This window comes from Spermophilus citellus (genome assembly GCF_964194105.1).
Source record: "Spermophilus citellus genome assembly, chromosome: 4".
Classification (NCBI taxonomy): Eukaryota; Metazoa; Chordata; class Mammalia; order Rodentia; family Sciuridae; genus Spermophilus; species Spermophilus citellus.
The window spans coordinates 105,418,932-105,441,784 of record NC_138185.1 but is presented as its reverse complement, the minus strand read 5'-3'; positions in this window follow the sequence as shown (position 1 = coordinate 105,441,784).

The following is a 22,853-nucleotide window of genomic DNA, read 5'->3' as shown; positions in this document are numbered from 1 at the left end:
ATCCAGGGCCGATTTATCACTGAACTATATCCCCAGCCCTTTGTCTTTTTTGTTTTGAGACAGGGTCTCACTAAGTTGCTTAGGGCCTCCCTAAGATGCTGAGGCTGCCCTTGAACTTGTGATCTTCCTGCCTCAGCCTCCCAATTTGCTGGGATTACAGACATGTGCCATCATTATAATTTTTTTTAATTGGAGAGTATTCCATTGTCATAGTACATTTATTACAGTTTATCTGTTTCCCAGCTGGTAAATATTTAAGTTTCCCCAATTTAGGCTATGAACAAGCTTGCTATGAACACTTGTGTTCATCTTTTGGGAACATGTTTCACGTTCTTCCTGAGCAGTTATACCTACAATTGGCATTTGTACGTGTGTACAAACTGCCAAACTGTTTTCCAAAGTCTGAGTATATACTTCCCCTAGCAATGTATAAGAGTTTCTGTTGTTCCATATACTGTTATTTCTGCTAGAACTTGGACATCTTTGATTTAACTCAAAACCTACTGAACCACTACACTTTTTTGGGGGGTACTCCATTTTAACATCCCATGGAATTAGTATGCTAGGGAACTTACTTTGGAGAATGAGGCTCTAGACTTTCATCTATTCATTCATTTATTTGTGGTAGAGAAGATTGAGCCAGGTGTGATTAGACTCTGCCAAGACTAAGAAAAACAAGAAAATATAAGTGCATATCAGTAGAAATTATAAAGGGATAAATAATGGCAGAGACAGAGTAAATGGAATATATGATAAGCAAATAATATACATAACACAATGTTGAGAACTTTGGAAACTTAGGTAAAATAGGTACCATGGATAAAATGAATACATTTCTAGAAATGTAAATTATTCATTCAACTCACTAGGAGGTAGAAAACCTGAGTGGTCCAATAACCACAGAAGAAATTGAAGACTGCTCAAATACAGAAATTCCTGAATGATTTAAAAGTGAAACCTGACAAACTCTCAAGGCACCAATGATCTTATTTTAAACTGTGCAGAACATAAAGATGGAAAGAGAATTTTGCCAGCGTTCTGCCCCTGAGCCACACCCTCGGCCCATGCTTCACTTTACATCAAATAACCCGCTTTCAAAAAAATGCACTTTTTGTTCCCACAGCTCTTCCTCTGCTGCTTTAGAGGTCTCATCTCCCAGGAAGCAGAGCTTTAAAAAGGCAGTGCACACCTGTAATCCCAGCAGCTCTGGAGGCGGAGGCAGGAGGATCACGAGTTCAAAGCCATCTTCATCGAAAGCAAGGCACTAAGCAACTCAGTGAGATGTCTCTAAATAAAATACAAAATAGGGCTGGGGATGTGGTTCAGTGGTTGAGTGCCCCTGAGTTCAATCCTTGGTACCAAAAAACAAATTAGGGTTGGGCATGGTGGCACATGCCTGTAATCCTAGCAATGCAGGAAGCTGAGGCAGGAGGATTGCAAGTTCAAAGCCAGCCTCAGCAATTTAGTGAGGCGCTAAGCAACTCAGTGAGACCCTGTCTCTGAATAAAATACGAAATAGGGCTGTGGATGTGGCTCAGTGGCTGAGTGCCCCCGAGTTCACAGTTCCCCAAAAAATAAATAAATAAGTAGATAAAATAAGAAGGGGTCGAGAGGTGACTCCACTGAATGGCACTTGCATAAGCCAACCTGCTGGCGAGCGCTGTCGTGCCAGGGGATGAGCAGGCTTGAAGGCCAGCATGGTGTTGGCTGAAATGGCTGACCTGGACCAGTGCTGCCACAGCTGCAGCCCCTGTGGCTGTTTAACTCATTCTGTCCCATCATCTCAGGTGTGGACACCTATAAAAACTTTAGTTGAGCAATAAATATTAACCTATATTCTATGCACCTGTGTTGTGGAAATAGTCACAGAATTGAAGATTTGGAACTTAAGGGGTTAATTTATTTTTGTTTTTTAAAAATAATTTTGTTGAAGATGGACATAATTACTTTATTTTATTATTTATGTGGTGCTAAGAATCGAACCCAGCGCCTCCCCCGTGCTAGGCAGGTGCTCTACCACTGAGCCACAACCCCAGCCATTAATGGCTTAATTTAAATTAAATGGAATTAGAAGTTCAGTTCCTCTGTCACACTAGCCACATTTCAGTGGCCAGTACCCACAGGAAGCTACTACTGGCTACTGTGTTAGGCCACACAGATATGGAACATTTCCCTCACTGCAGAGAGCTCCACTGGACAGTGCTGAGTTAGACCCTTAGAGGATAATGGAGAGGCTACTACTATAACAGGGCAGAAAGAAATGAGGGTGGCTTCCAAGAACCCTCTGCCTGGCCTGCTAGTCCAGCTATGTGCAACGGCCCACAGGAAGGAAGGCACTGCAAATACTCAGACAAGACCCCTAGGCTCAGATGCCTTGGGAATGGTAGCTTAGGCCAACCTATCAGTCAAGAACCCCTGCCAATATTCAAGAATACAAGTAACAATAAATATTGGTGAGGATGTGGGGAAAGGGCACACTCAGACATTGCTGGTGGGTCTGAAAATTGGTGCAACCACTCTAGAAGCCAGTATGGAGATGCCTTAGAAAACCTGGAATGAAACCATCATTTGACCTAACTATCCCACTCCTCAGCACATAACCAAAGTACTTACAATCAGCATACTATAGTGACGTGGCCACATCAATGTTCATAGCAGCTCAATTCACAATAAGCTATGGAATCAACCCAGGTGCCCTTCAATAGATGAATGGAAAAAGAAAATGTGATACATATCACAATGGAATATTACTCAACTAAAGAGCGAAATTATGGCATTTGCAAATAAATTGATGAAAGTGAAGATGATCATGCTAAGTGAAATAAGCCAATCCTAAAGAACCAGTGGCCGAATATTCTCTCTGATATGTGGATGTTGACTCACAATAGGCGGAAGGAAGGGAGGAGTGGAGGTTCACCAGATTGTGACAGGGGGTAATGGAGGGAAGAAGGGGGGATGGGAATGGGAAAGACAGTAGAATGAATCCGTCATAACTTTCCTATGTTCATATATGAGTACACGTCCAGTGTAACTCCGCATCATGTACAACCACAAGAATGGGAAGCTATATGCCATGTATGTATATTATGCCAAAATACAGTCTACTGTCATGTATAATTAAAAAGAACAAATAATTAAAAAAAAATCCCTGCCAGCCGAGGAGACTGCCAAAGGCAAAGGGAATGTGGAATGAATGGTGAGGAGGGTGGCCAGGACTCTTGTCCAAGCCAAGCCATGGAGCTCTATGTTCTCCTTACTGTGCATGAACATTGTTATATACTTTAATGAATTTCTCTTGTTTTCCATTTTAGCCAACAATGGCATATATTGTTTGCAAAATATGGAGACAGAAATAGAGAGGAATGGACCTTACCCAGAACCCCTGCAATCGGTATAGAGTAACCAAGGTGGGAAGAGTTCCGGTTATTAGGCTGCAACTATTTCATGGCACCGTGAGCACAGGGAGCAGGCTAAGCTGTCAGGACTTCTCACTGCTTTGGCCACATGGAGTGCAGCTCTCCCAACCATCTTCTAAGGCTACTTTAAGTGGAGTTGGTTTCTATTATTTGCAAAACAAAGCCTCTTGGCTTGGCTGGTATAAAAATGTAAATATTGAAAAGGACTAGACCAAACGGCTATTTGCTAATGACATGCTTTTCTTCTTAGAAATTCCCTTTTGTGTGTATGTTTGTGGGGGGATAGCCAACAGGAAGGAAGGCACTACATACTCAGTCAAGGTGGTGCTGGGGATCAAACCCAAGGTCTCATGAATGCTAGACAAGGGCTCTACCACTGCACTACATCCCCAGCCTTTTTTTTTTTTTTTTTTAAAGAACATCCACTGACCTCTATTTGACTTGAGAGCATCTGCATTATTAAAAGACAGGTAACAAAAGTTGAGCTCATATTGAATTTCACAAACTAAGTTCTATGTTTCTAGAATATAAGAAATATCAACTGAGCAGGGAACAAAATTGCCACATGCAGATGCTCCTGGCAGAAGGGGCGCTGTGTCTGCAGGTGCAGAGTGCACAGCGCTCAAAAGCAACCACAGAGAAAACGCAAAGAACTTCCTTGGGCAAAATGTCTTTCCTTTTAGGGGGAAGAAGTCTTCCTAGAAATTTCTAGAGAATCAACAAGAAAACATTAAAAGATTGACTGTAGTGACCAAATACAAAATTGCTTTCCTATTTATTGGCTTTACTCTGAAAAGAATTTTTTTAATTTTTATTTATTTATTTTTAAAATTTTATTTATTTATTTTGGTGGTGCTGGGGATTACATGGGCCTCACACATGCCAGGCAGGTGCTCTGCCACCAAGCTACATACATCCCTAGCCTCCTGAAAGGAAATTCTTTAAATCCCATATTTTAATGTAAAATAAAACCAGATCCAGACCAGCCTTTAGCTCCAGACTGTCTTGTTCCAGAAGTGCTGAGTAGCCAGGAGTGAGAGAGCAGTGGGGTGTGCTCTGGGAAACTTGATTGCAAGTCTGAGTGGAGGATGGTGACAGGGCCAGGCTCATTCCTTTCAGGAGATGCCTGCTGCCTCCCACCGTGCCCAAGTGTGCACAGCGCCAACTAGGCCCTCTGGCAAAGGATGCAGGGTCTCACCCTCAGGAGGTGAGCAGGCTAAGCTGTCAGGACTTCTCACTGCTTTGGCCACATGGAGTGCAGGAGGCCCAAGAGGCAGAACAGAGCCAGAGGGATCAGGCACCAGAGGAGTCACTCTGTTCTTATTTTTACTTTTAGGTGTAGGTGGACACAGTATCTTTATTTTACTTATTTTTATGTGTGCTGAGGATAGAACCCAGGGCCTCACACGTGCTGGTCAAGTGTTCTGCCACTGAGCCACAGCCACAGCCTCCAGAGGAGTCTCTGGGAGTTGTGAGTCAGAGCCACCCCACAGGCAGCAGCACACCCCAGTTTTGTGAGGCCCAAAGCTTGCACAATTCAGAGGCCTTCTGTAAGGAAAATCATAAAAATCATAAATACAAAATCAGGTAAAACACAAACACTTAGGATGAGAAAAGAAATCAAAACAACCTGCAAATAAGAATATCTGCAATACTACAAATATTGCAAAATCCTCCCAATATCCTTACATATATTTTTATTTGTTCTCTTTAGATAAACATGACAGTATAGTATATTTTGACATATTTTACTTGGGGTTAAGCATAATGTGGAGTTTTATTGGTCTTTTATTCATTTATGAACATAGGAAAGTTATGTCAAATTCATTCCACTGTCAGCATTGTATTTTTATCAAGTGCCTATCACAGCCTGTAATCCTTTTTTCCCCCCCTCTTAATTCTGGCTATATACCTTTTGGTCTCTCCTCCTCCTCCTCCTCCTCCTCCTCCTCCTCCTCCTCCTCCTTCTTCTTCTTCTTCTTCATAGTTTTTGAATTGTAGATGACACAATACATTTATTTTATTTATTCATTTTTATATGGTGCTGAGGATCAAACCCACTGCCTCACATGTGCTAGTCAAGTGCTCTACCACTGAGCTAAAATTCAAGCCTTTGCTCACCTCTTTCTATGACAGCACTTTTGTGCCACCATTTCCATAAAAAGATAATTCATTGCTTCCCATGTATGGTTAACTCATTTGTTATTTTATTAATGATGGTTTAGAAAACCTTCTTTAAGTGTTATGACTGTATGAGTTAGCTTTTAGTTGCTATGACCAAAATACCTGATAAGAACAACTTAGAGGAGGAAAAGTTTACTTGGGTCCAGTTTCAGAGACCAGTTTCAGAGTCCTCAGTCCATGATTGGCCAACTCCATTGAAGAAACATCATGGTGGAAGGGCATGGTGGAGGAAAACTACTCTGCTCATCGAAGCCAGGAAACAGAGAGAAAGAGGGGAGGTGACCAGGGATAGATATAGTCCCCAAGGTCATGCCACCAGTGATCTCCCTCCAACCATGTCCCACCTGTCTATAGTTACCACCGGGGGGTAGTCCATTCAAATATTAATCCATCAAGTGGATTAATCCACTGATGAGGTTCCAGCTCTCACGATCCCATCATTTTCTAAAAGCCTCACCTCTGGACCTTGCCACACCAGGAACAATGCTTTCAACACATGAGCTTTTGGGGATCATCCAGATCCAGACCATAACAGTGACTTATTGGTAAAGTCACACTTTTAGGATTGTTGTCAAATTTGGGGAAAACCTTTAACAAATTTCTTTTCTAAATGAGCTGTAAAGTTTCAGGGTGTTTCAAGTTTTCTTGTGTGAAGGACCAATCTTAAATACTCTGAATTGATGACGCTCGTTAACCAGAGCAATTCAGATGCATTCCTAAATTGCTCCTACATTGCTTTGAGCCACATAATTGTATAATAAAATTACTCTTATGTTACATCCACTGTACTTATTGATGAAAACACGTGGGAGTTTTGTCACTAGAACACTTGTTTCTCCAGGCTGTCTCGCTGGGGTGGTGGCAATTTCGTGTGCCATTTCATCTGGAACTGCCAGACCTCATCAGGGCAAAATGCATCAGTGATACCAAGATGTGGTTCCGTATATTGGGATGCATAAAGGGTCCAACTTCACACACACAGAGGTGTTCCCTGTCTGCAGGACTGTTCTAATACTCAAACCCTACAGTCACTGCGACTCTGACGAATTTCATTTCACCTGAATCCCATTTTTTAAAAAAATGTGCCTATAATGCATTGTTGCATACATTCTTTTTTTTTTCATTTTTTATTGGTTGTTCACAACATTACAAAGCTCTTGACATATCATATTTCATACATTAGATTCAAGTGGGTTATGAACTCCCAATTTTTACCCCAAATGCAGATTGCAGAATCACTTCGGTTACACATCCACAATTTTACATAATGCCCTATTAGTAACTGTTGTATTCTGCTACCTTTCCTATCCTCTACTATCCCCCCTCCCCTCCCCTCCCATCTTCTCTCTCTACCCCATCTACTGTAATTCATTTCTCTCCTTGTTTATTTTCCCATTCCCCTCATAACCTCTTATATGTAATTTTGTTGCATACATTCTTTTTTGTTGGAGGGTGGGGGGTAACCAGGGATTGAACTCAGTGTCACTCAACCACTGAGCCACATCCCCAGCCCTATTTTGTATTTTATTTAGAGACAGGGTCTCACTCAGTTGCTTAGCATCTCACTTTTTGCAGAGGCTGGCTTTGAACTCGCGATCCTCCTGCCTCAGCCTCCAGAGCTGCTGGGATTACTAGCATGCACCCCTCCCCCCCAGCATTGTGTCCATTCAGGAGAGATCTTCCATTTTGACAGGACATCCATGAGAGATGAGTCCTATGTTCTGACAGTGGGAGAATTTTCCACAGACTAGCTCTGGCTCTGCACATTTCAAACCTATTTTTTTCTCCACAAATTGCCAGTGTGGGACTCTGATACATTCATATTTTAATATGGCCTCTGGCCTGAGCCACCAGGTCATGGCAAGGGGTAGGTGAGCATGGTGGGTATTGGTGGATGGGAGCATTATTCCTGGAAGCCATTCCTAAATCAGAACAGCTAGCAATAATTTAACTCCACACAGAAGGGACAAAAACTCACATAAATATATCCCACCAAGCCAAATAAACATATCTTCAACTCAACTTGCCCCTAGCCAGATCCCCAAAATTCCCATGGCTATTAAACACAAGTGAAACCAGGACAGAGAAGTTGGAGTGGAAGAGAAAGTGGCCTCACTTTTGTGAGTTTTACAGAATCATCACGACTAGGTAAATACATGCTGGGAGCTCTCCCAGGGTGCTGGAGGGCCTTTGTCTGTGAGCTTCATTAACAGCTCAGTACTTCCTCCTCTGGCTTGGACAACCAGGAGGAGCGAGGAGCCAGGGGACAGTCCCATTAATTCTCACCAGGAAGCACACTGTGGTTTCACACGACCACCCGCTCACTTGCCCTCTCATTTTCTACTACAACCTTGTCAGGCAGATGTCATCCTTCCAGCCCACAGATGAAAAGTGGAGTCTAAAGAGGAAGGGCCCCTTGGCAGGTCACACAGTTGGCAAGCGACAGAGCCCGGCTCTCTAATGTCCCAGTCTGGGGCTTAGACCCACACCAAGGCCATCTTCAATAGTCATCGTGACATGGGGGCATTTTATAGAGCCATGGCCTGTGTGGTCCCCTCATGCCTACACCCACGGGTTCACAGGGCTCTTTTACACTCAGGAGTTTAGTTCACCTCCAGGGTGACCTGCAGGCAGTGTTACCCTCATTTTCTGGTGGAGGAAGTGAACTTGAAGCCAGGTCTCTGACATCACAGCTCAATGCTCTTTGCACTGCACTTTGCTTCTTCCCCCTTAGGGACAGAAGTGGCCTCGGAGTATCATCTGGCCCCATCCCCGTGCTCCACAAATGGGAGACTGAGATGGAAGGCACGTGCCACAACAAGTCAGGACAGACTCTTGACCCAACTGTCAAGTGTGTCTCTCCGCCTCCTCTACTTCTTCAGGCACCCAAGAGCCTTCAATCTGCTCCTCCATGGCTAGGGCTCCCCATTGTAGCCTGACCTCTGAGTGACCAGTCCAGCAACAGCCTGGCCAAGCAAGCCAAGTATTGTCTTCCTGCCCAAACGCTTTTTCTTTGTGGCTCTCCCGCCTCAGCCCCTGGTGAAGAGGGGAGAGAAGGGTCTTCAGTGAAGAGAAGCCCAGACAGAAGCGAGTGTAAACAAAGCTCCCTGGCAGAGGGGCGGATGGATAGATGAGAGCCCAGTCCTCCAGAGGGTCTCACATCCTGAAACCGTCCTGTAGTCTTCCAATCCCATGAGCCCTCGTGGTACCTGAGTCCTGGATATTTTTCTGTTTTCACATTAACATTGAGAACCATGGTGGGTCCTTGTGCCATGTGATTTAGAATAGAATTCTTTAAAACCATTCATATGGTTCACAAGTCAAAACAAGAAGATATATTAGAAACTCATGTGCTTGGGGAGAGCATGGGAGGGTCCATAAACCATTGTGTTTTTTTGTTTGTTTGTCTGTTTGTTTGTACCAGAGATTGAACCCAGGGGTGCTTTACCACTGACCCACATCCCAGCCCTTTAATATGCTTTATTTAGAGACAGGGTCTCACTGAGTTGCTTAGGGCCTCACTAAGTTTCTAAGGCTGACTTTGAACTCAGGATCCTCCTGCTTCAGCCTCCCGAGCCGCTAGGATTATAGGCATGCGTCACCATAACTGGCTTCCATACAACCTATTTCTTAGTCCCCAGTGGATAACCACTTCTGTTTATTCTTTGCATATCTTTTTCAGCATTTCTTGATGAAGATATATGAAAATATTCTTACTCCCCTACCCACCCAAAGGTGTCATATATTTGTGTTCTTTGCAAAGGAAGAGTTCATCATGACCTGCTCCTTTCACTTAGCAATCCTGGAGATCTTTCCATATCGTGGAGTGATGCACTTTTAATTCCACTTAAATCATGATTTTCTGGGCTCCTTGCAATCTAGTTTTTTATAGACTATGGCCAGGTTTTGTTGGGAAATTTCAGTGTTTCCAAATTTCTAAAAGTCTCCTCATTGTCTTGACAGCGTGCCCGGAGGTGTGAAGTCTAGTCTGCTCTGAGCCACAGAGTGCAGGGCCGAACTGGGGGCTCTTCTAGGACTGGAAGGTGAAGGAGAGAGGTGAGATTGGGCCTGTGCTCCAGTAAGGGCCAAATCCAAGGTGAGGGGCCTTACTCCCCCCAGAGTTAGAGTTGAAACTCCAGAGAAAGAGAAGGGCCTTCATTGTGTAAACCCCATGTAAGTTGCGGGGGGGGGGGAGGTAAGGCAGAAGACTGTCTTTTGGGGAACCCGAGGGGTCAAAGGTTCCCAGTCAATTCATCAGAAGCACATGGCTCCTGCCAAGGGGTGAGTTGAGCCCAGAGGCTGGGTCACTTCATGCAAGATGAAAGAAAGAACAGGTCAGGAGATGACTCTAGACTCTGTGCTTGGGGAGAACATGGAGGAGCGAGGTTTGCTCTGGTGTCAGAGTCAGGGCTTGGCCACGGCAGGGAAAGGAACTCCTCAACGTGATCCTTCCACTAGACCTGCGGCCTCTGCCCTGCAAAGCTCAGAAAGAGGTCTCCTGTCCGGCTCAGATCACACTGCCTTTTGTTCTCTGCCCAGAAACTGCTCCACTCACTGAGTTAGTGGCTGTGAAAACGCGAGAGCTGTCACAGCCTCCCTGCACCTCCCTGCTCCTGCCTGTCCTCAGCTCTGCTGGGCCCCCTGCCGCCCCTGCTCTGGGAGGTCCTCCCACACCACCATGGCCCCAGTCAGGACAGCACCGGGGGCTGTGGGCCTGGAACAGGCAGCTTCCCTTTCCCTGCCCACGTCCACTGGCCCCCCTCCGTGGACACACCATCTGTCAAGGAGCCTGCCTTCACCCCAGAACCTGCAGCAATCGTTAGCAAATGCAATGGGGGAAGATCTTTACCTTTACCCCTGCTTCTATCTCTGTGGCTTAAAACCCTCAGCTTCCCTGGCTCTGGGCCGTGTCCTCTCACACCCCCTCCCTCCCCAGGAACCAGGGGATTCATGCCCATGGGGGGGGGGTGGCTTTCTTGGGCTTGTCTCTGGAATGACACTTCCCACCCACTGCTCTTGTGGTTATATCCTCCTCCAGAACCCAGCTCGAGGCCTTTCTCGACCTACAGCCTGGCTCCTGCATCTCCCCAACACTTCACAACGGGTCCCCTCCTCTTTCAAGGAACTTCCAAGTGTCTCTCTTTTCTCCTGCTCCTCCTCTGCTTTCTCCTGTCTTAGATGGACTGTCCAGGTTATGGGACCGTCCATTAGGGCCAGGACATCTTTTCACAGAGAGATTTTTGCTTTAATTAGGCAGTTCTGCTGAGATGGTGGCCGATGGGTCCACATGCCTGAAGACAGGCACAGCTTTACATGAGGACATGTGCGCTGCCTTCCTCCTCAGCTCAGCAGGTGACAGCACCTCTCCTCTTCCTCCATTCAGTGAATTCTCCCTGCAGCCTTCTGTCTGTTACTCTGAGCTGGTACAGAGTCACACAAGAGCAGGCCATCATCACTGCCCTCTAGGATCCCTCAATGTGCTGTGGAGAACAAGTCATAAGCAAGAATAATTTGAGACCATCGGTCACCTTTCTTGTGACACTGAACCCCCTTTAGTACTGTTGAGCATTTTTTTGTACATCTATTAAGTGCAAGGCATTATGCCGAGTGCTTCACTTATGTTACCTCATTAAATTCTCACAACTACCTTGCAAGTTACTTATTATTCAGGTCACTTTACATATGAGAAGACTGAAGCCTAGAGAGGTTGAGTAACCTGCATAATATCATACAGCAGGCACAGAGCCAGGAGAACCTGCGGCCAAGACCAGGCTGCTGCCACTCATGGGAACAGGCCTGTGTCAGCTCTGACATGTGCAGGGGCAGCTTTCACAGTGGTTCCTCACCCTGACCCTCCTCTACCCTCAGGGCAATAGGCTGGAGGTTTGGGACTGAGGTGGGCCCAGAGGGTGGAAGGGAGCAATTTGCCTGTCCAGGGTGAGGGATGAAAAGCAAGCTTGTATATTCCTCGGCAAGTAGGACAAAGTCCACAGGGGCACAGCTAGCCAGGGACGCAGGTCTCCTGGGAGTGACGGGGTATCCTTGCGTGTTCACGGGCTTGGAGGCCTCGGTGTGGCTGGGTACTTACTGCACCTACAGCGGGAGCTCCCAGCGGAAAGGAGCCTCGTTGTCCCATTGCCCGACCTTCATGAGCACAGCACGAGGAGAGGCAGGAGAAACGATCCTCTCCACAGAGGTGTCCACAGGCAACACAGGCCAAGACGGAGAGTGAGGAGTGCACAGAGGGAACTGGAGAAGAGGACTAATGCCGCTTGAGGAGGAAATCAGGAGGGCTTCCTGGAGGGGATGCTTGAACTGAGTCTTGAAGGATGAGCAATCCTTCCAAATAAGGAAGACAAGAGAGGACCTTCCAGGCCAAAGGCTAGAGAGGAAAGACAGGGTGGCAGTTTTGAGGAACTGGAAATATCATGACCAGAGGCTCAGCCAGGAACTTGGTTACAAAGCATTATTTATGTGAAGAAAAGGGAACCCTTGTACTCTGAGGGTGGGAATGTAAATTGGCACAGCCACTATGAAAGACAATAAAGAGGTTCTTCCAAAGACTAAAAATAGAATCACGATATAACTCAGCAATCCTACTCCTGGGTATTTACCCAACAGATTTGAAATCCTTGTTCGCTGCAGCATCAGGTATGAGGCTAGGGAACGGAATCAACCCCAGTGTCCACAAGTGGAAGAATGGATAGAGAAAATGTGATGCATACACACAACGGAAGCCTTATAAAAAGAAGAAATTCTGTTATTTGTGACAACATGGATGGAATTGGAAACATTATGAAATAAGCAAAATAAGTCAAACACTGAAAGACAAACATGGCAAGTCCTCACTTACGTGTTGGATCTGGAACCACCTCAAAGGCTCACGAGTTCACGGCTTGGTTCCCAGTGCAGCAGTTCAGAGGTGGGACTCTTGGGGAGTGATAAGACCCCGAGGGTTCTCACCTCAGGACAGCAACACTGGGAGGTGGTAGGAACTTAGGAGGTGAGGCCTACTTGGAGGAAGTAGGTTGCCGGGGGTGTGCCCTGGGAGGGTTTATCTGTCTCCCCACCGTCCATCTCTGTCTCTACTTCCCGACTGCCATGGAGTGAACAGTTCTGTTCTGCCATGGCTTCTGCCATGAAGTCCTGCCTCGCAACAGGCCCAGAAACAGGAGACGGCCGGCTAGACTGCACTCTCTGAAACTATCAACCAAAATCAATCCTCCCTCCTCTAAGTTGATTTTCTCAGGGATTTTATCATGGTAACCCAACACGGAATCTAAACAGAAGCAGATGGTAGGATGGTAGTTGCCAGGGGATGAAGGTAGAAGAGGGGGGTGGGGTCAAAGGGGACATGTAGGAATAAGTTTTTTCTCTTTAGATCTATTTTACAGCCCGGAGAACATAGCCAGTACTTAAGTACTGTACATGTCAAAGTCATTAAGAGAATTAAAATCCAAATGCTCTTATCACAAAAAAGTTAAATATTTGAGAGGATGGAATGTTAACGTGATTTAATAATTCCATATTGTATTCAAAATCATAACGTCACTTTCTACCCCATAAATATATACAACTATAATTTTTCAATGGACAAATGATGTGTGGAGAGCAGCCCCTACTGTTACTTACTTCTCAGGAGAAAAACCACAAAAATACAAAACAATTCTGAAAATCAAAACTGACAATCAATTACCACAATCTGAAAGGCATAACCACCACCTGCCCGGGCTTCCACAGGGAAACAGAGCTGCCCACTGCTGGGGTGCGGGTTGGGGGGAGAGAAATACATTTTATTCTCCTGCCATCCAGAGACTCCACATATCTAGCAAATAGAAACGTGAACAGCTGTCCACTAGCTTCAGATGTGCTGCTTTTTGAGTTAACCAGAACAATGTTCTTAAATTTCTGCCCCTGCATCCACCTTTCCACAATCTCGAGAGGTTGCAATCTCAAAATGACCAAAGGAGGGAAAGTTGAGGAGATTGGGGCTAATACTTCATGTCCTGAAAGGTGGAGGATCTCAAGGTAATGCGCAGAGTTGAGAGCAGAGAAGGGAGCTGGGTCTGGGAACGATGGGCAAGTGGGTTCCAGGTTTTCACTAACTCCATTGATACAGAGTAGCAGAGACCTCAGGGATGGGAACAGGGGGAACAGAAGCTAGCAAAAGAACAGCAAATTAAGCCCAAGTAAATAGAAGGAAGGAAATTTTTTAAAAAAAGTGAAATTGGGAAACAAATAGAGAAAAATCAACAAAGCCAACATAGACTCTGAGACGATGAGTAAAATGATAAGCCTTTCCAAAACAGAGATAAAGCACAAAAGCTACATGAGGAATAAAGTAGAAATTTGTAAGTATCCTATAGCTAGTAATGAAAATAAAGAGATATTGTGGGAAAATTGATACCAATAAATTTGACAATTTAGATGAAATGGAAAAACTCATTATAAGCATAATTTATCAAAACTGACACCAGAGCCAGGCGCAGTGGCACACGCCTGTAATCCCAGCGACTTGGGAGGCTAGGGCAGGAGGACTGCAAGTTCAAAGGCAGCCTCAGCAATGGCAAGGCACAGAGCAACTTAGTGAGACCCTGTCTTTAAATAAAATACAAAATAGAGCTGGGGGCTGGGACCGTAGCTCAGTGGTAAAGTGCTTGTCTCACACGTGTGAAGCGCTGGGCTCAATCCTCAGCCCCACATAAAAAGTTATTGTGTCCATATACAACTTTAAAAAAATTTTATTTTATTTATTTATTTATTTTTAAAGAGAGAGTGAGAGAGGAGAGAGAGAGAGAGAGAGAGAGAGAGAGAGAGAGAGAATTTTTAATATTTATTTTTTAGTTCTCGGCGGACACAACATTTTTGTTGGTATGTGGTGCTGAGGATCGAACCCGGGTCGCACGCATGCCAGACGAGCGCGCTACCGCTTGAGCCACATCCCCAGCCCCTAAAAAAATTTTAAAAATAAGGCTGGGGAGGTGGATCAGTATCCCTGAGTTCAATCTCTGGTATCCCCCCAAAACATACACACACATTCAAAAAGCTGACACCAAAAGCACTAGAATATATGAATTATCCTATAATTGTTGAAGTTAATTTATCATTAAATTAAAATTTCTTTTCATTCAAAAAAATTTTGAGGTCATTTTGTAGTGTTACCAGTGAATTCTTCTTAACACCAAAGAAATAAATAATTTCAATCTTACAAAAATTCTTCCAGGTGATGGAAAAAAAGAAACACTTCCCATCTCATTTTATGTGGCCATCATATGCTTGATTCCAACCTACAAGAACTTCAAAAGAAGGAGAAGTGAAGGCTAATATTTCCCATGAACTTAGCTGTAAAACTATATAAGAAAATATTAGTGAATTAGATGCACTGATTTATTAAAAGAAAAATACATCACGGCCAAGTTGGATTTATTCTAGGAATAAAAGGCAGTTTAACATTAGAAAAATCAACATAAAGTCCTCAAACTAACATAATAAAGAAATCACACTGCCTCAATAAATGAAGAAAAATTGATAAAATTCAATATCCATTCATGATTTAAAAATAAAAAATTAGAAATACAAAGTTTTTTTTTCAGTCATGTGATTAAGGTATCTACAGAGCCCTAAGCAAACACCATACTTAGTGGTGAAATACTGAAAACTTTCCTCTGGGATTGGGACTAAGTTAAGAAGGCCTGCTATCATTACCTTTCATTCAATTTTCCCTTGTACTTGGATTTCCCCAGTGTGATAGGGCAGGAAAAAGAAACATTTTAGAAAGAAATAAAGTGATCACTGTGCATAGGCAACATGATTATGTGCATAGAAAAAAAAGCAGCTACACCTGTAGAACCGATAAAATTCAGCAAGGCTGTGGATATACTGACTATGTAAAAATATCAACAGTTTTCCTATAACCACTGTTATGGTTTAGATATGAGGTGTCCCCCAAAAGCTCATGTGTGAGACAATGCAAGGAAGTTCAGAGGTGATATGATTGGGTTATGACAGTCTTAACTTGGTAAGTGCATTAGTCCTCTTGTAGAGATTACCTTGGTGGTAACTGCAGGCAGAAAGGGTGTGGTTGTAGGTGAGTTGATGGGGGTATGCCCTTGGGTTTATATTTTGCTGGTGGTGAGAGGGGAGTGTGCTGTATTGCGTTCTCTCTCTCTCTTCCTGGTACAATGTCCTGAGTCTCTTTCCTCTGCTACACCCTTCTGCCATGATGTTCTGCCTCACCTTGGGCCCAGAGCAATAGAGTTAGCCATCTATGAACTGAGACCTCTGAAACCATGAGTGCCCAAATAAACTTTTCCTCCTCCAATTGTTCTTGACTAAAAGAACCACATACAAAGAAATAGAAAGTAAAATTCTAAAAACAAGACTATTACTACACATCCCAAAAGCAAACATATCTTGGAATAAATATAAGGAAAGATTTATAAAACGACATAGTGCGTTACTGAGATATGAAAGAAGACCTAAATAAAGGAAGAAAGAATATACCATGCTCGTAGATTGGGAGACTCAAGAATATTTAGAGCAGTGCCAATCTAGATAGCCTAAAAACTGGTAGCAGTCCAATGTCCTCCAACCATGGTGATATAATCATACAATTGAATGTGAATGTTCACAACAATGAACACATAGCTACATGCAGCAACATGGATGAATTCTGTAATGTGGGGGCAAAGAAGCTAAGCAAGAATATGAGTCAGTATGATTCATGTAAGATTTCACTTACACAAAAATTCAAAAGCAGGCAAAAACTTACCTATGGTGTCCAGAGTGCAGCTTCTTGCTCTTGCTGGGGGTTCATGACGGAGAGGGGCCAGAGGGAAGATTTCTGGGGTGCTGGCCATCCTTTTCTTGATCTGGGTGGTGGTTTCACCATGGTGTCACTTTGTGACTATCAAGCCACGCACTTATGGTTTGTGTACTTTTCTGAGTGTATGTTTGAATTTAGCAAAAGTTTTAATGAGAAAATAATTTCAGAAGTAGAAAAATGTGATGAAAGTCAGACTTGGTGGCCCCGGGGGGGCTCTGTGTCGTGTCTGGCTTCTGCTGCTCAGTGGTAGAGCTCAGCACTTTATTTACTCATTTTGCTGAAGAGGACACAGAAGCTCTGAGGGGTGAGAACCCTGAGTCAAGTTGAGCAGGGTAACACAGGACTCCCGTTCTTTGCCAGCACACTGAGTCAGCTTGTCAGCCTTTCCTCTCTGTCCCATCCCTTTCCCAGTTCTCGGAACAGTGTTTCCCAAGCTGCATAATTCATGATCACGTGGTCCCTTTGCCATGTTTGATGACACAAAAGACAATAACGATGCCTGTTGTTTTAGCACTTGCCAATAAGAGATGCCTTTTTTAAGAGCTTGGAACACTGTGCCAGGAAAATAGTTGAACAGAGTCTTCTGTATTTATGTCAGGAGAAGCAGAATTGTGATGGGCAGCACAGTACTCAGTCCACAGCCAAAAAACGTGTATAATGATTTTCTGCATCTTTTTTGGGGGGGTTCACAGTGGATTGAACTCAGGGCCACTCAACCACTGAGCCATTTCCCCAGCCTTATTTTATATTTTATTTAAAGACAGGGTCTCACAGAGTTGCTTAGTGCCTCACTTTTGCTGAGGACAGCTTTGAACTCGAGATCCTCCTGTCTCAGCCTCCTGAGCCACTGGGATCACAGGTGTGTGCATGGCTGACTTTTTGCATCTTTAAAGCCCTTGATCTATTAAGGCTTTTTAATTAGCAAAGAGTAATGTGCTAGGCAAATGCTAGATATAATCCAGCCCCTAGCCCCTCTTCATAGCATCTTCTTTTCTAGGAATTATTGAAGTTTCTCAGTTAACTATCCATAAAAATTTGGGATAGTCCGTTTAGTCTCAGTTATGTAAAACTGAAGAGTTTTAAGGAAATCCACCAAATTATTACAATCATTATCTCTGGGATGTAGGTCTTTTGCAGTCCCAAATTTTCTATAATGAATACATACCACTGTTTAAATTGGGCAGCTATTTTAAAATCAGTTTACAGGGGCTGGGACAATAGCTCAGTGGTAAAGCATTTGCCTTGCATGTGTGAGGCACTGGATTCAACCTCAGTGCCACATAAAAATAAAGATATTGTGTGTTCATCTGCAACAACAACAAAAAATAAAATCAGTTTATAGTATTTTTTGTAATCATATGATTATAATATCAAACTATATATAATAGCTATTATATATACATGTTATACATTATCTTACACGTTAAACTATACATAGTAAAAGACTGGAAGAATTTGTTAAGGTTTTTCTTTTTCCCCCTGGATATAAAGCAATGAATTTCTTTCTTCCCTCTATTTTTTGGAATTTTCTAATTTTCTATGTCAATTGGCATATTAGTCAAGATTTTTAACTATAAATAGCAGAAATGGACTGCAGCTACCTTGAGCTGGAAGCTGAGGAAGACGTGGCAAGACCCAGCCAAGGGGCACACAGAGACATTCTGTCACTAGTCTGGAGCCCACACTCCATTGTAAACATCCCCTACTGTTCCTGTGTCTTTGTGTCACCCTTTCAAGGTCCAGACTTCTGAGGAAGAACAATTGACTCTGATATCCCTCCTATTCTGGCTGCCTGAGTGCAGGGAGAAGGATGTTCGGCTCTTACACTGGGCTTCCCCCTAACTCCTACCAGGAGGACACAAGGACCCTCCCAAACAGAGTGTTCAAATGTGAGATAGCTCAAAAAAAGTAAATGTGCACTACATGCACATGTGTACACACACACTTTTTTCTCAGCATCCAAAATCAGGTCCCAGGCCTGGTCTAATAAAGACATTAATCGCCATGATGAGGCATTGCTTTAAAAATGGAGAAAGGGAATAAACTTCTTTTTTTTCGGGGGGGGGGAGGGGGGCGTACAGGGGATTAAACTCAGGGGCACTCAACCATTGAGCCACATCCCCAGCTAATATTTTATTAGTGACAGGGTCTCACTGAATTGCTTGGAGCCTTGTTAAATCGCTGAGGCTGGCTTTGAACTCGCAATCCTCCTGCTTCAGCCTCCCGAGCCACTGGGATTACAGGCCTGCACCATCGAGCCTGGCAAACCTCTGTATTTTTTGATACAAGACATTTTGTGTCACACACCGATCAGAGTGAATTTTACTTCACAAATATAGATTGAAAAAGATATTTTATTAGTTGGGCATAGTGGGACACACCTGTAATCCCAGTTACTTGAGAGGCTGAGGCAGGAGGATTGGAGGCCATCCTCAGCAATTTAGCAAGATCCTGACTCAAAACAAAATAGAAGCATTGGAGGGGTAGCTCAGTGGAATAGTGTTTGCCTAGCATGCATGAAGTCCTGGGTTCAAATCTCTGTACTACAACTGCTCCCAAACTAATATAGTTTATAGGGGCAAGTTTTAAGCCAAGAGTTGTAGAAGCAGGCACTCATGCCTTGCCATTCCCTCATCCCCCAAACAGGTGTGCCATGGTCAGATGCAGTGGGACACACAATGGGCCTGTGTTTGGGGAGATGGAGGAGCCACACCTCCTCAGTTGCTCTCTTTCCTTTCAGGATCAAGTTTGCTGGGGCGGGAGTGGGATATAAAATCAGATTGCTTGGGCACTGTGCACTAGGACTTTACAGTTCCAGGAGTTACCAGAGCAGGTGAATCTTCCAGGAGGAATCTCTCCGTGGGTAGAAGCAATCAGTGACAGGGAGGGAGGGTCACAATACTCAAAATGGCCTGGGTAAGGAGGGATAGGTTTCCTTTTTTTTTTTTTTTTTTTTTTTTGCTACTGGGCATTGAACCCAGGGGCACTTAACCACTGAGCCATATCCCTAGCCCCTCTGTACTTTATTTAGAGACAGGGTCTCACAAAGTTGCTTAGAGCCTCACTAAGGTGCTGAGGCTGGCTTTGAACTTACAATCTTCTGCCTCAGTCTCCAGAGCCACTGGGCAGAGCCACTGGGATTACAGGCGTGTGCCATCTCAGCCAGCTGGAGGGGTGGGTTTCACTGAGCTAAAGAACACAGGAGCACACCAAATCTGGAGCACATAAGTTATTCCCACACAAGGTCATGGTTCCTGCTCTAAACTCTCAAAGAAGCCTGAATGTCTCCTTTGTATTGCTTATCCCAATTGTAATTAAATCAATCATTGCATAATTAGTGTTGAATCTCTGCTGTGAATCACAGGCTCCTTGGGTCTGTGATCCAGGTCTAACCACTTCACTGCTATATCCCTAGTGCCTGGCATTTGGTCAAGTGGAATAGGTAACCCGTATAAGCATTGGATGAGCAAATGAACCCACCGGAAGCAATGCCTAAGGCAGTTGACTATGGGATAGGAAATTGAGGGGAAATTGTGAAGCAGCTCTGAGTTCAAAGAGTTCTGCCCAGACCAAGGGCGCTGGGTGAGATAGCCCAGGTGGGCTGAGAAAGCTAAAAGACCCCAGCATCCCAGGAGCACTAGGGAGGTAAGCAGAGAACTAACAGAGGATGGGGTTCTAGAGGCTGAGAGGAGTTTTGTGAATGGAGAAGTCAGTGGCGTCAAATGCTAATAGGTCTTGTAAGTTGATAAACACCACCGAGTATGCAGCATTGATTTTGGTGCAACGGGTCCTCTTCTGACAGCTCTGAGAATATCAACTTGCTTAATTCTTACAACAAACATGCCATGTAGGCATCCTCATCCTTTCCCTAAAATGAAAATACTGAGGCACAGAGAGCACAGCCAGCTATTAAATGCTAGGGCTGCATTTTGAATCTAGTCTTTCAGGTTAGGGTCTGTGCTCCCAACCAGGATATGTGTCTTAATTAGCAATTTCTGATGCTACAACAATATCTAACTCTGGGTAGTTTATAGAGGAAATGGGTTTATTTTGTCTCACAGTTTTGGAGACTGGGCAGTTCAACATCAGGTGACCCCATCTGGTGAGAGTCTCATGCTGTGCCAACTCATAGAAAGCAGAAGAACAAGTGCCTCTTGTCAACAACCCACTCCCTCAAGAGCAAGAACTCACTCCTGAAAGAAAAGCATTTCATATATCTTAATGACCTAATCCCCTCTAAAGACCCTCCTACTAACACCACCACAAATGGCAGTCTAATTTCAAGATGGGTTTTGGTGGGGACAAGTCATAGCAAATCTGCATCAGAGAAAGGGTGGCAGATAGGTCACTAATAACATGGGCAAGAGCAATTTCAGTGGCACTAAAATGCAGTGACCACAATGCAGTGAGAGAAAAAAAAATGAGCTGGAAGCACAAGGGTTAAGGCCAGAAGCCTAACCTCTTCATTGCAACCATGTCACCTGGGAATGGGTAGCCAGCAGAACCTCAGTCAGGCTGCATTTTAAAGATACCGATGGTCAGGTGATTTATGTGTACAGTGAAGTCAGAGAACCCATGGACAAGAGGATTCCTCCAGAAACTTTGGCTGAGGGAAGGCAAAATGACATGTTAATAGTTATTTACTTCAGGAGGGAGATGTGACCAGTTTTATCAGTTTATGATAGTGTTTTGCAAACTCAAAGCCATGTTAGAACCACCTGGGGTATTTCTGAAAAAAATGAACAATTCTCAGAATTTCACCCCTAGAGAACCTGATGGACTTTGTGTGGTCCAGGTGATTTCAATATGTGAGGGAGTGTCTGAAACCCACCAAAAAGAAGGCACAAGGAGGACAGGATGGAGGTGTAGGTATAGGAAAGACGAATGGATGGAGGCCTCCTAAGGGAAATGGGATGAGGCTGAAGAAATGCAAAGGAGCTGTTTGGGGGAAGGAGGAGAAGCAGTGAGTAAAGCAGAGAAAGTAAGAAAATAGATACTCAAAGGGAATCACACTTGAGACATCTGAAAGCCATAGTTGTTCTTTTATTTGAATTTTTAATTAGGATATGTTTGGTGTAGCAAGAATGGTACTTCAAAACAAATCATATGGCATTACTGGCTTCTCCTCCTTGGAGAATCTTCCCATCACACATGATTAGTAGCCTTCTGGTTATCTGGCCTTGTTGATTTCATTCTCTGCTCTCCATAACCTCCAGTATACCAAGCTCTTTGATGGTCCTTTTCCTACAATATAGTGGTTGTGTTCTTGCCTCAGGACCTTTGCACTGGTTGTTTCTGTCTCTGGACTGTTCTTTCTCCAAATGATCATTTGGATTGCTTCCTCAATTCATTCCAGCCACCTCCAATTCCCTCACCTCAGAGAGGACTTCTGTTACCCGGATACCATGGTGCATCCTTGTAATCCCAATGGCTTGGGAGGCTGAGGCAGAAGGATCATGAGTTCAAACCTAGCCTCAGCAAAAGTGAAGCACTAAGCAATTCAGTGAGACCCTGTCTCTAAAGAAAAAAAAATACCAAATAGGGTTGGGCATGTGACTCAGTGGCTGAATGCCTCTGAGTTCAATCCCTGCTTCCCCCCTCAAAAAAGAGAGCTTCCTTTATCACTTTCTCCCTAATTGTTTTCTGTCAAGACCCATCACGTCATATACCTATTGGCCTATTTGTTTATTGTCTGCCTCCTCTACTAGAATGGTAGCAAGGATTTGTCTTGCCCACTGTTTGATACTTCTACCCAGAACAGTGAGGCACAGGGATGGCACCTGTAGCAAGTTCCATGGGTGAATAAATAACTGCTGTTGCTGCTGCTGTTGCTATTTCTGTTTGGTGCAAGTGAATAGGACACCTAGGTGCATATGTATTGTTGAGTGCCTGCAGAAGGTCATGAGCCAGGGAGACTGCAGGAGAGTGAGATGATTAAGGACAAGTGAACAGGTGTCTAATTGAGGAAGGAGAGCAGGACTGTGATGGCAGAAAAGATGGAGAACAGGGGCAGTTCCAAGTGTGACTGAGAATGCAGTTTCTGCATTTTAGATCACCTATTCTCTGTATGGTTCTAGATAACCTTCTAAATCTTTCTAAACCACAATTACCCCATCAGTAAAAGGAGGCTGATAACGATAGTACCATCCGTGGAAGGTTGTGGTGACAGTTGAATGAACAGAGCCTGCATGCAGTAAGCACTCAGTCGGTGTTAACTGCTACGATTTATCCACCACTGGAGTAAGTGTGAAATGCTGCAATGTATTTAAAAACAAAACCAAAAACTTTGTAATTGTTGATCTTGGTCCAAAATATACCACCCTGGATAGGTTACCTTGCCTATCTCTTCCTTGCCAACCCCATCACCAGTCTTTTCTCCTTTCTGGTGACTCTCCTGAGAGCCAGCCAACCGCCTGGTACAATTTGTG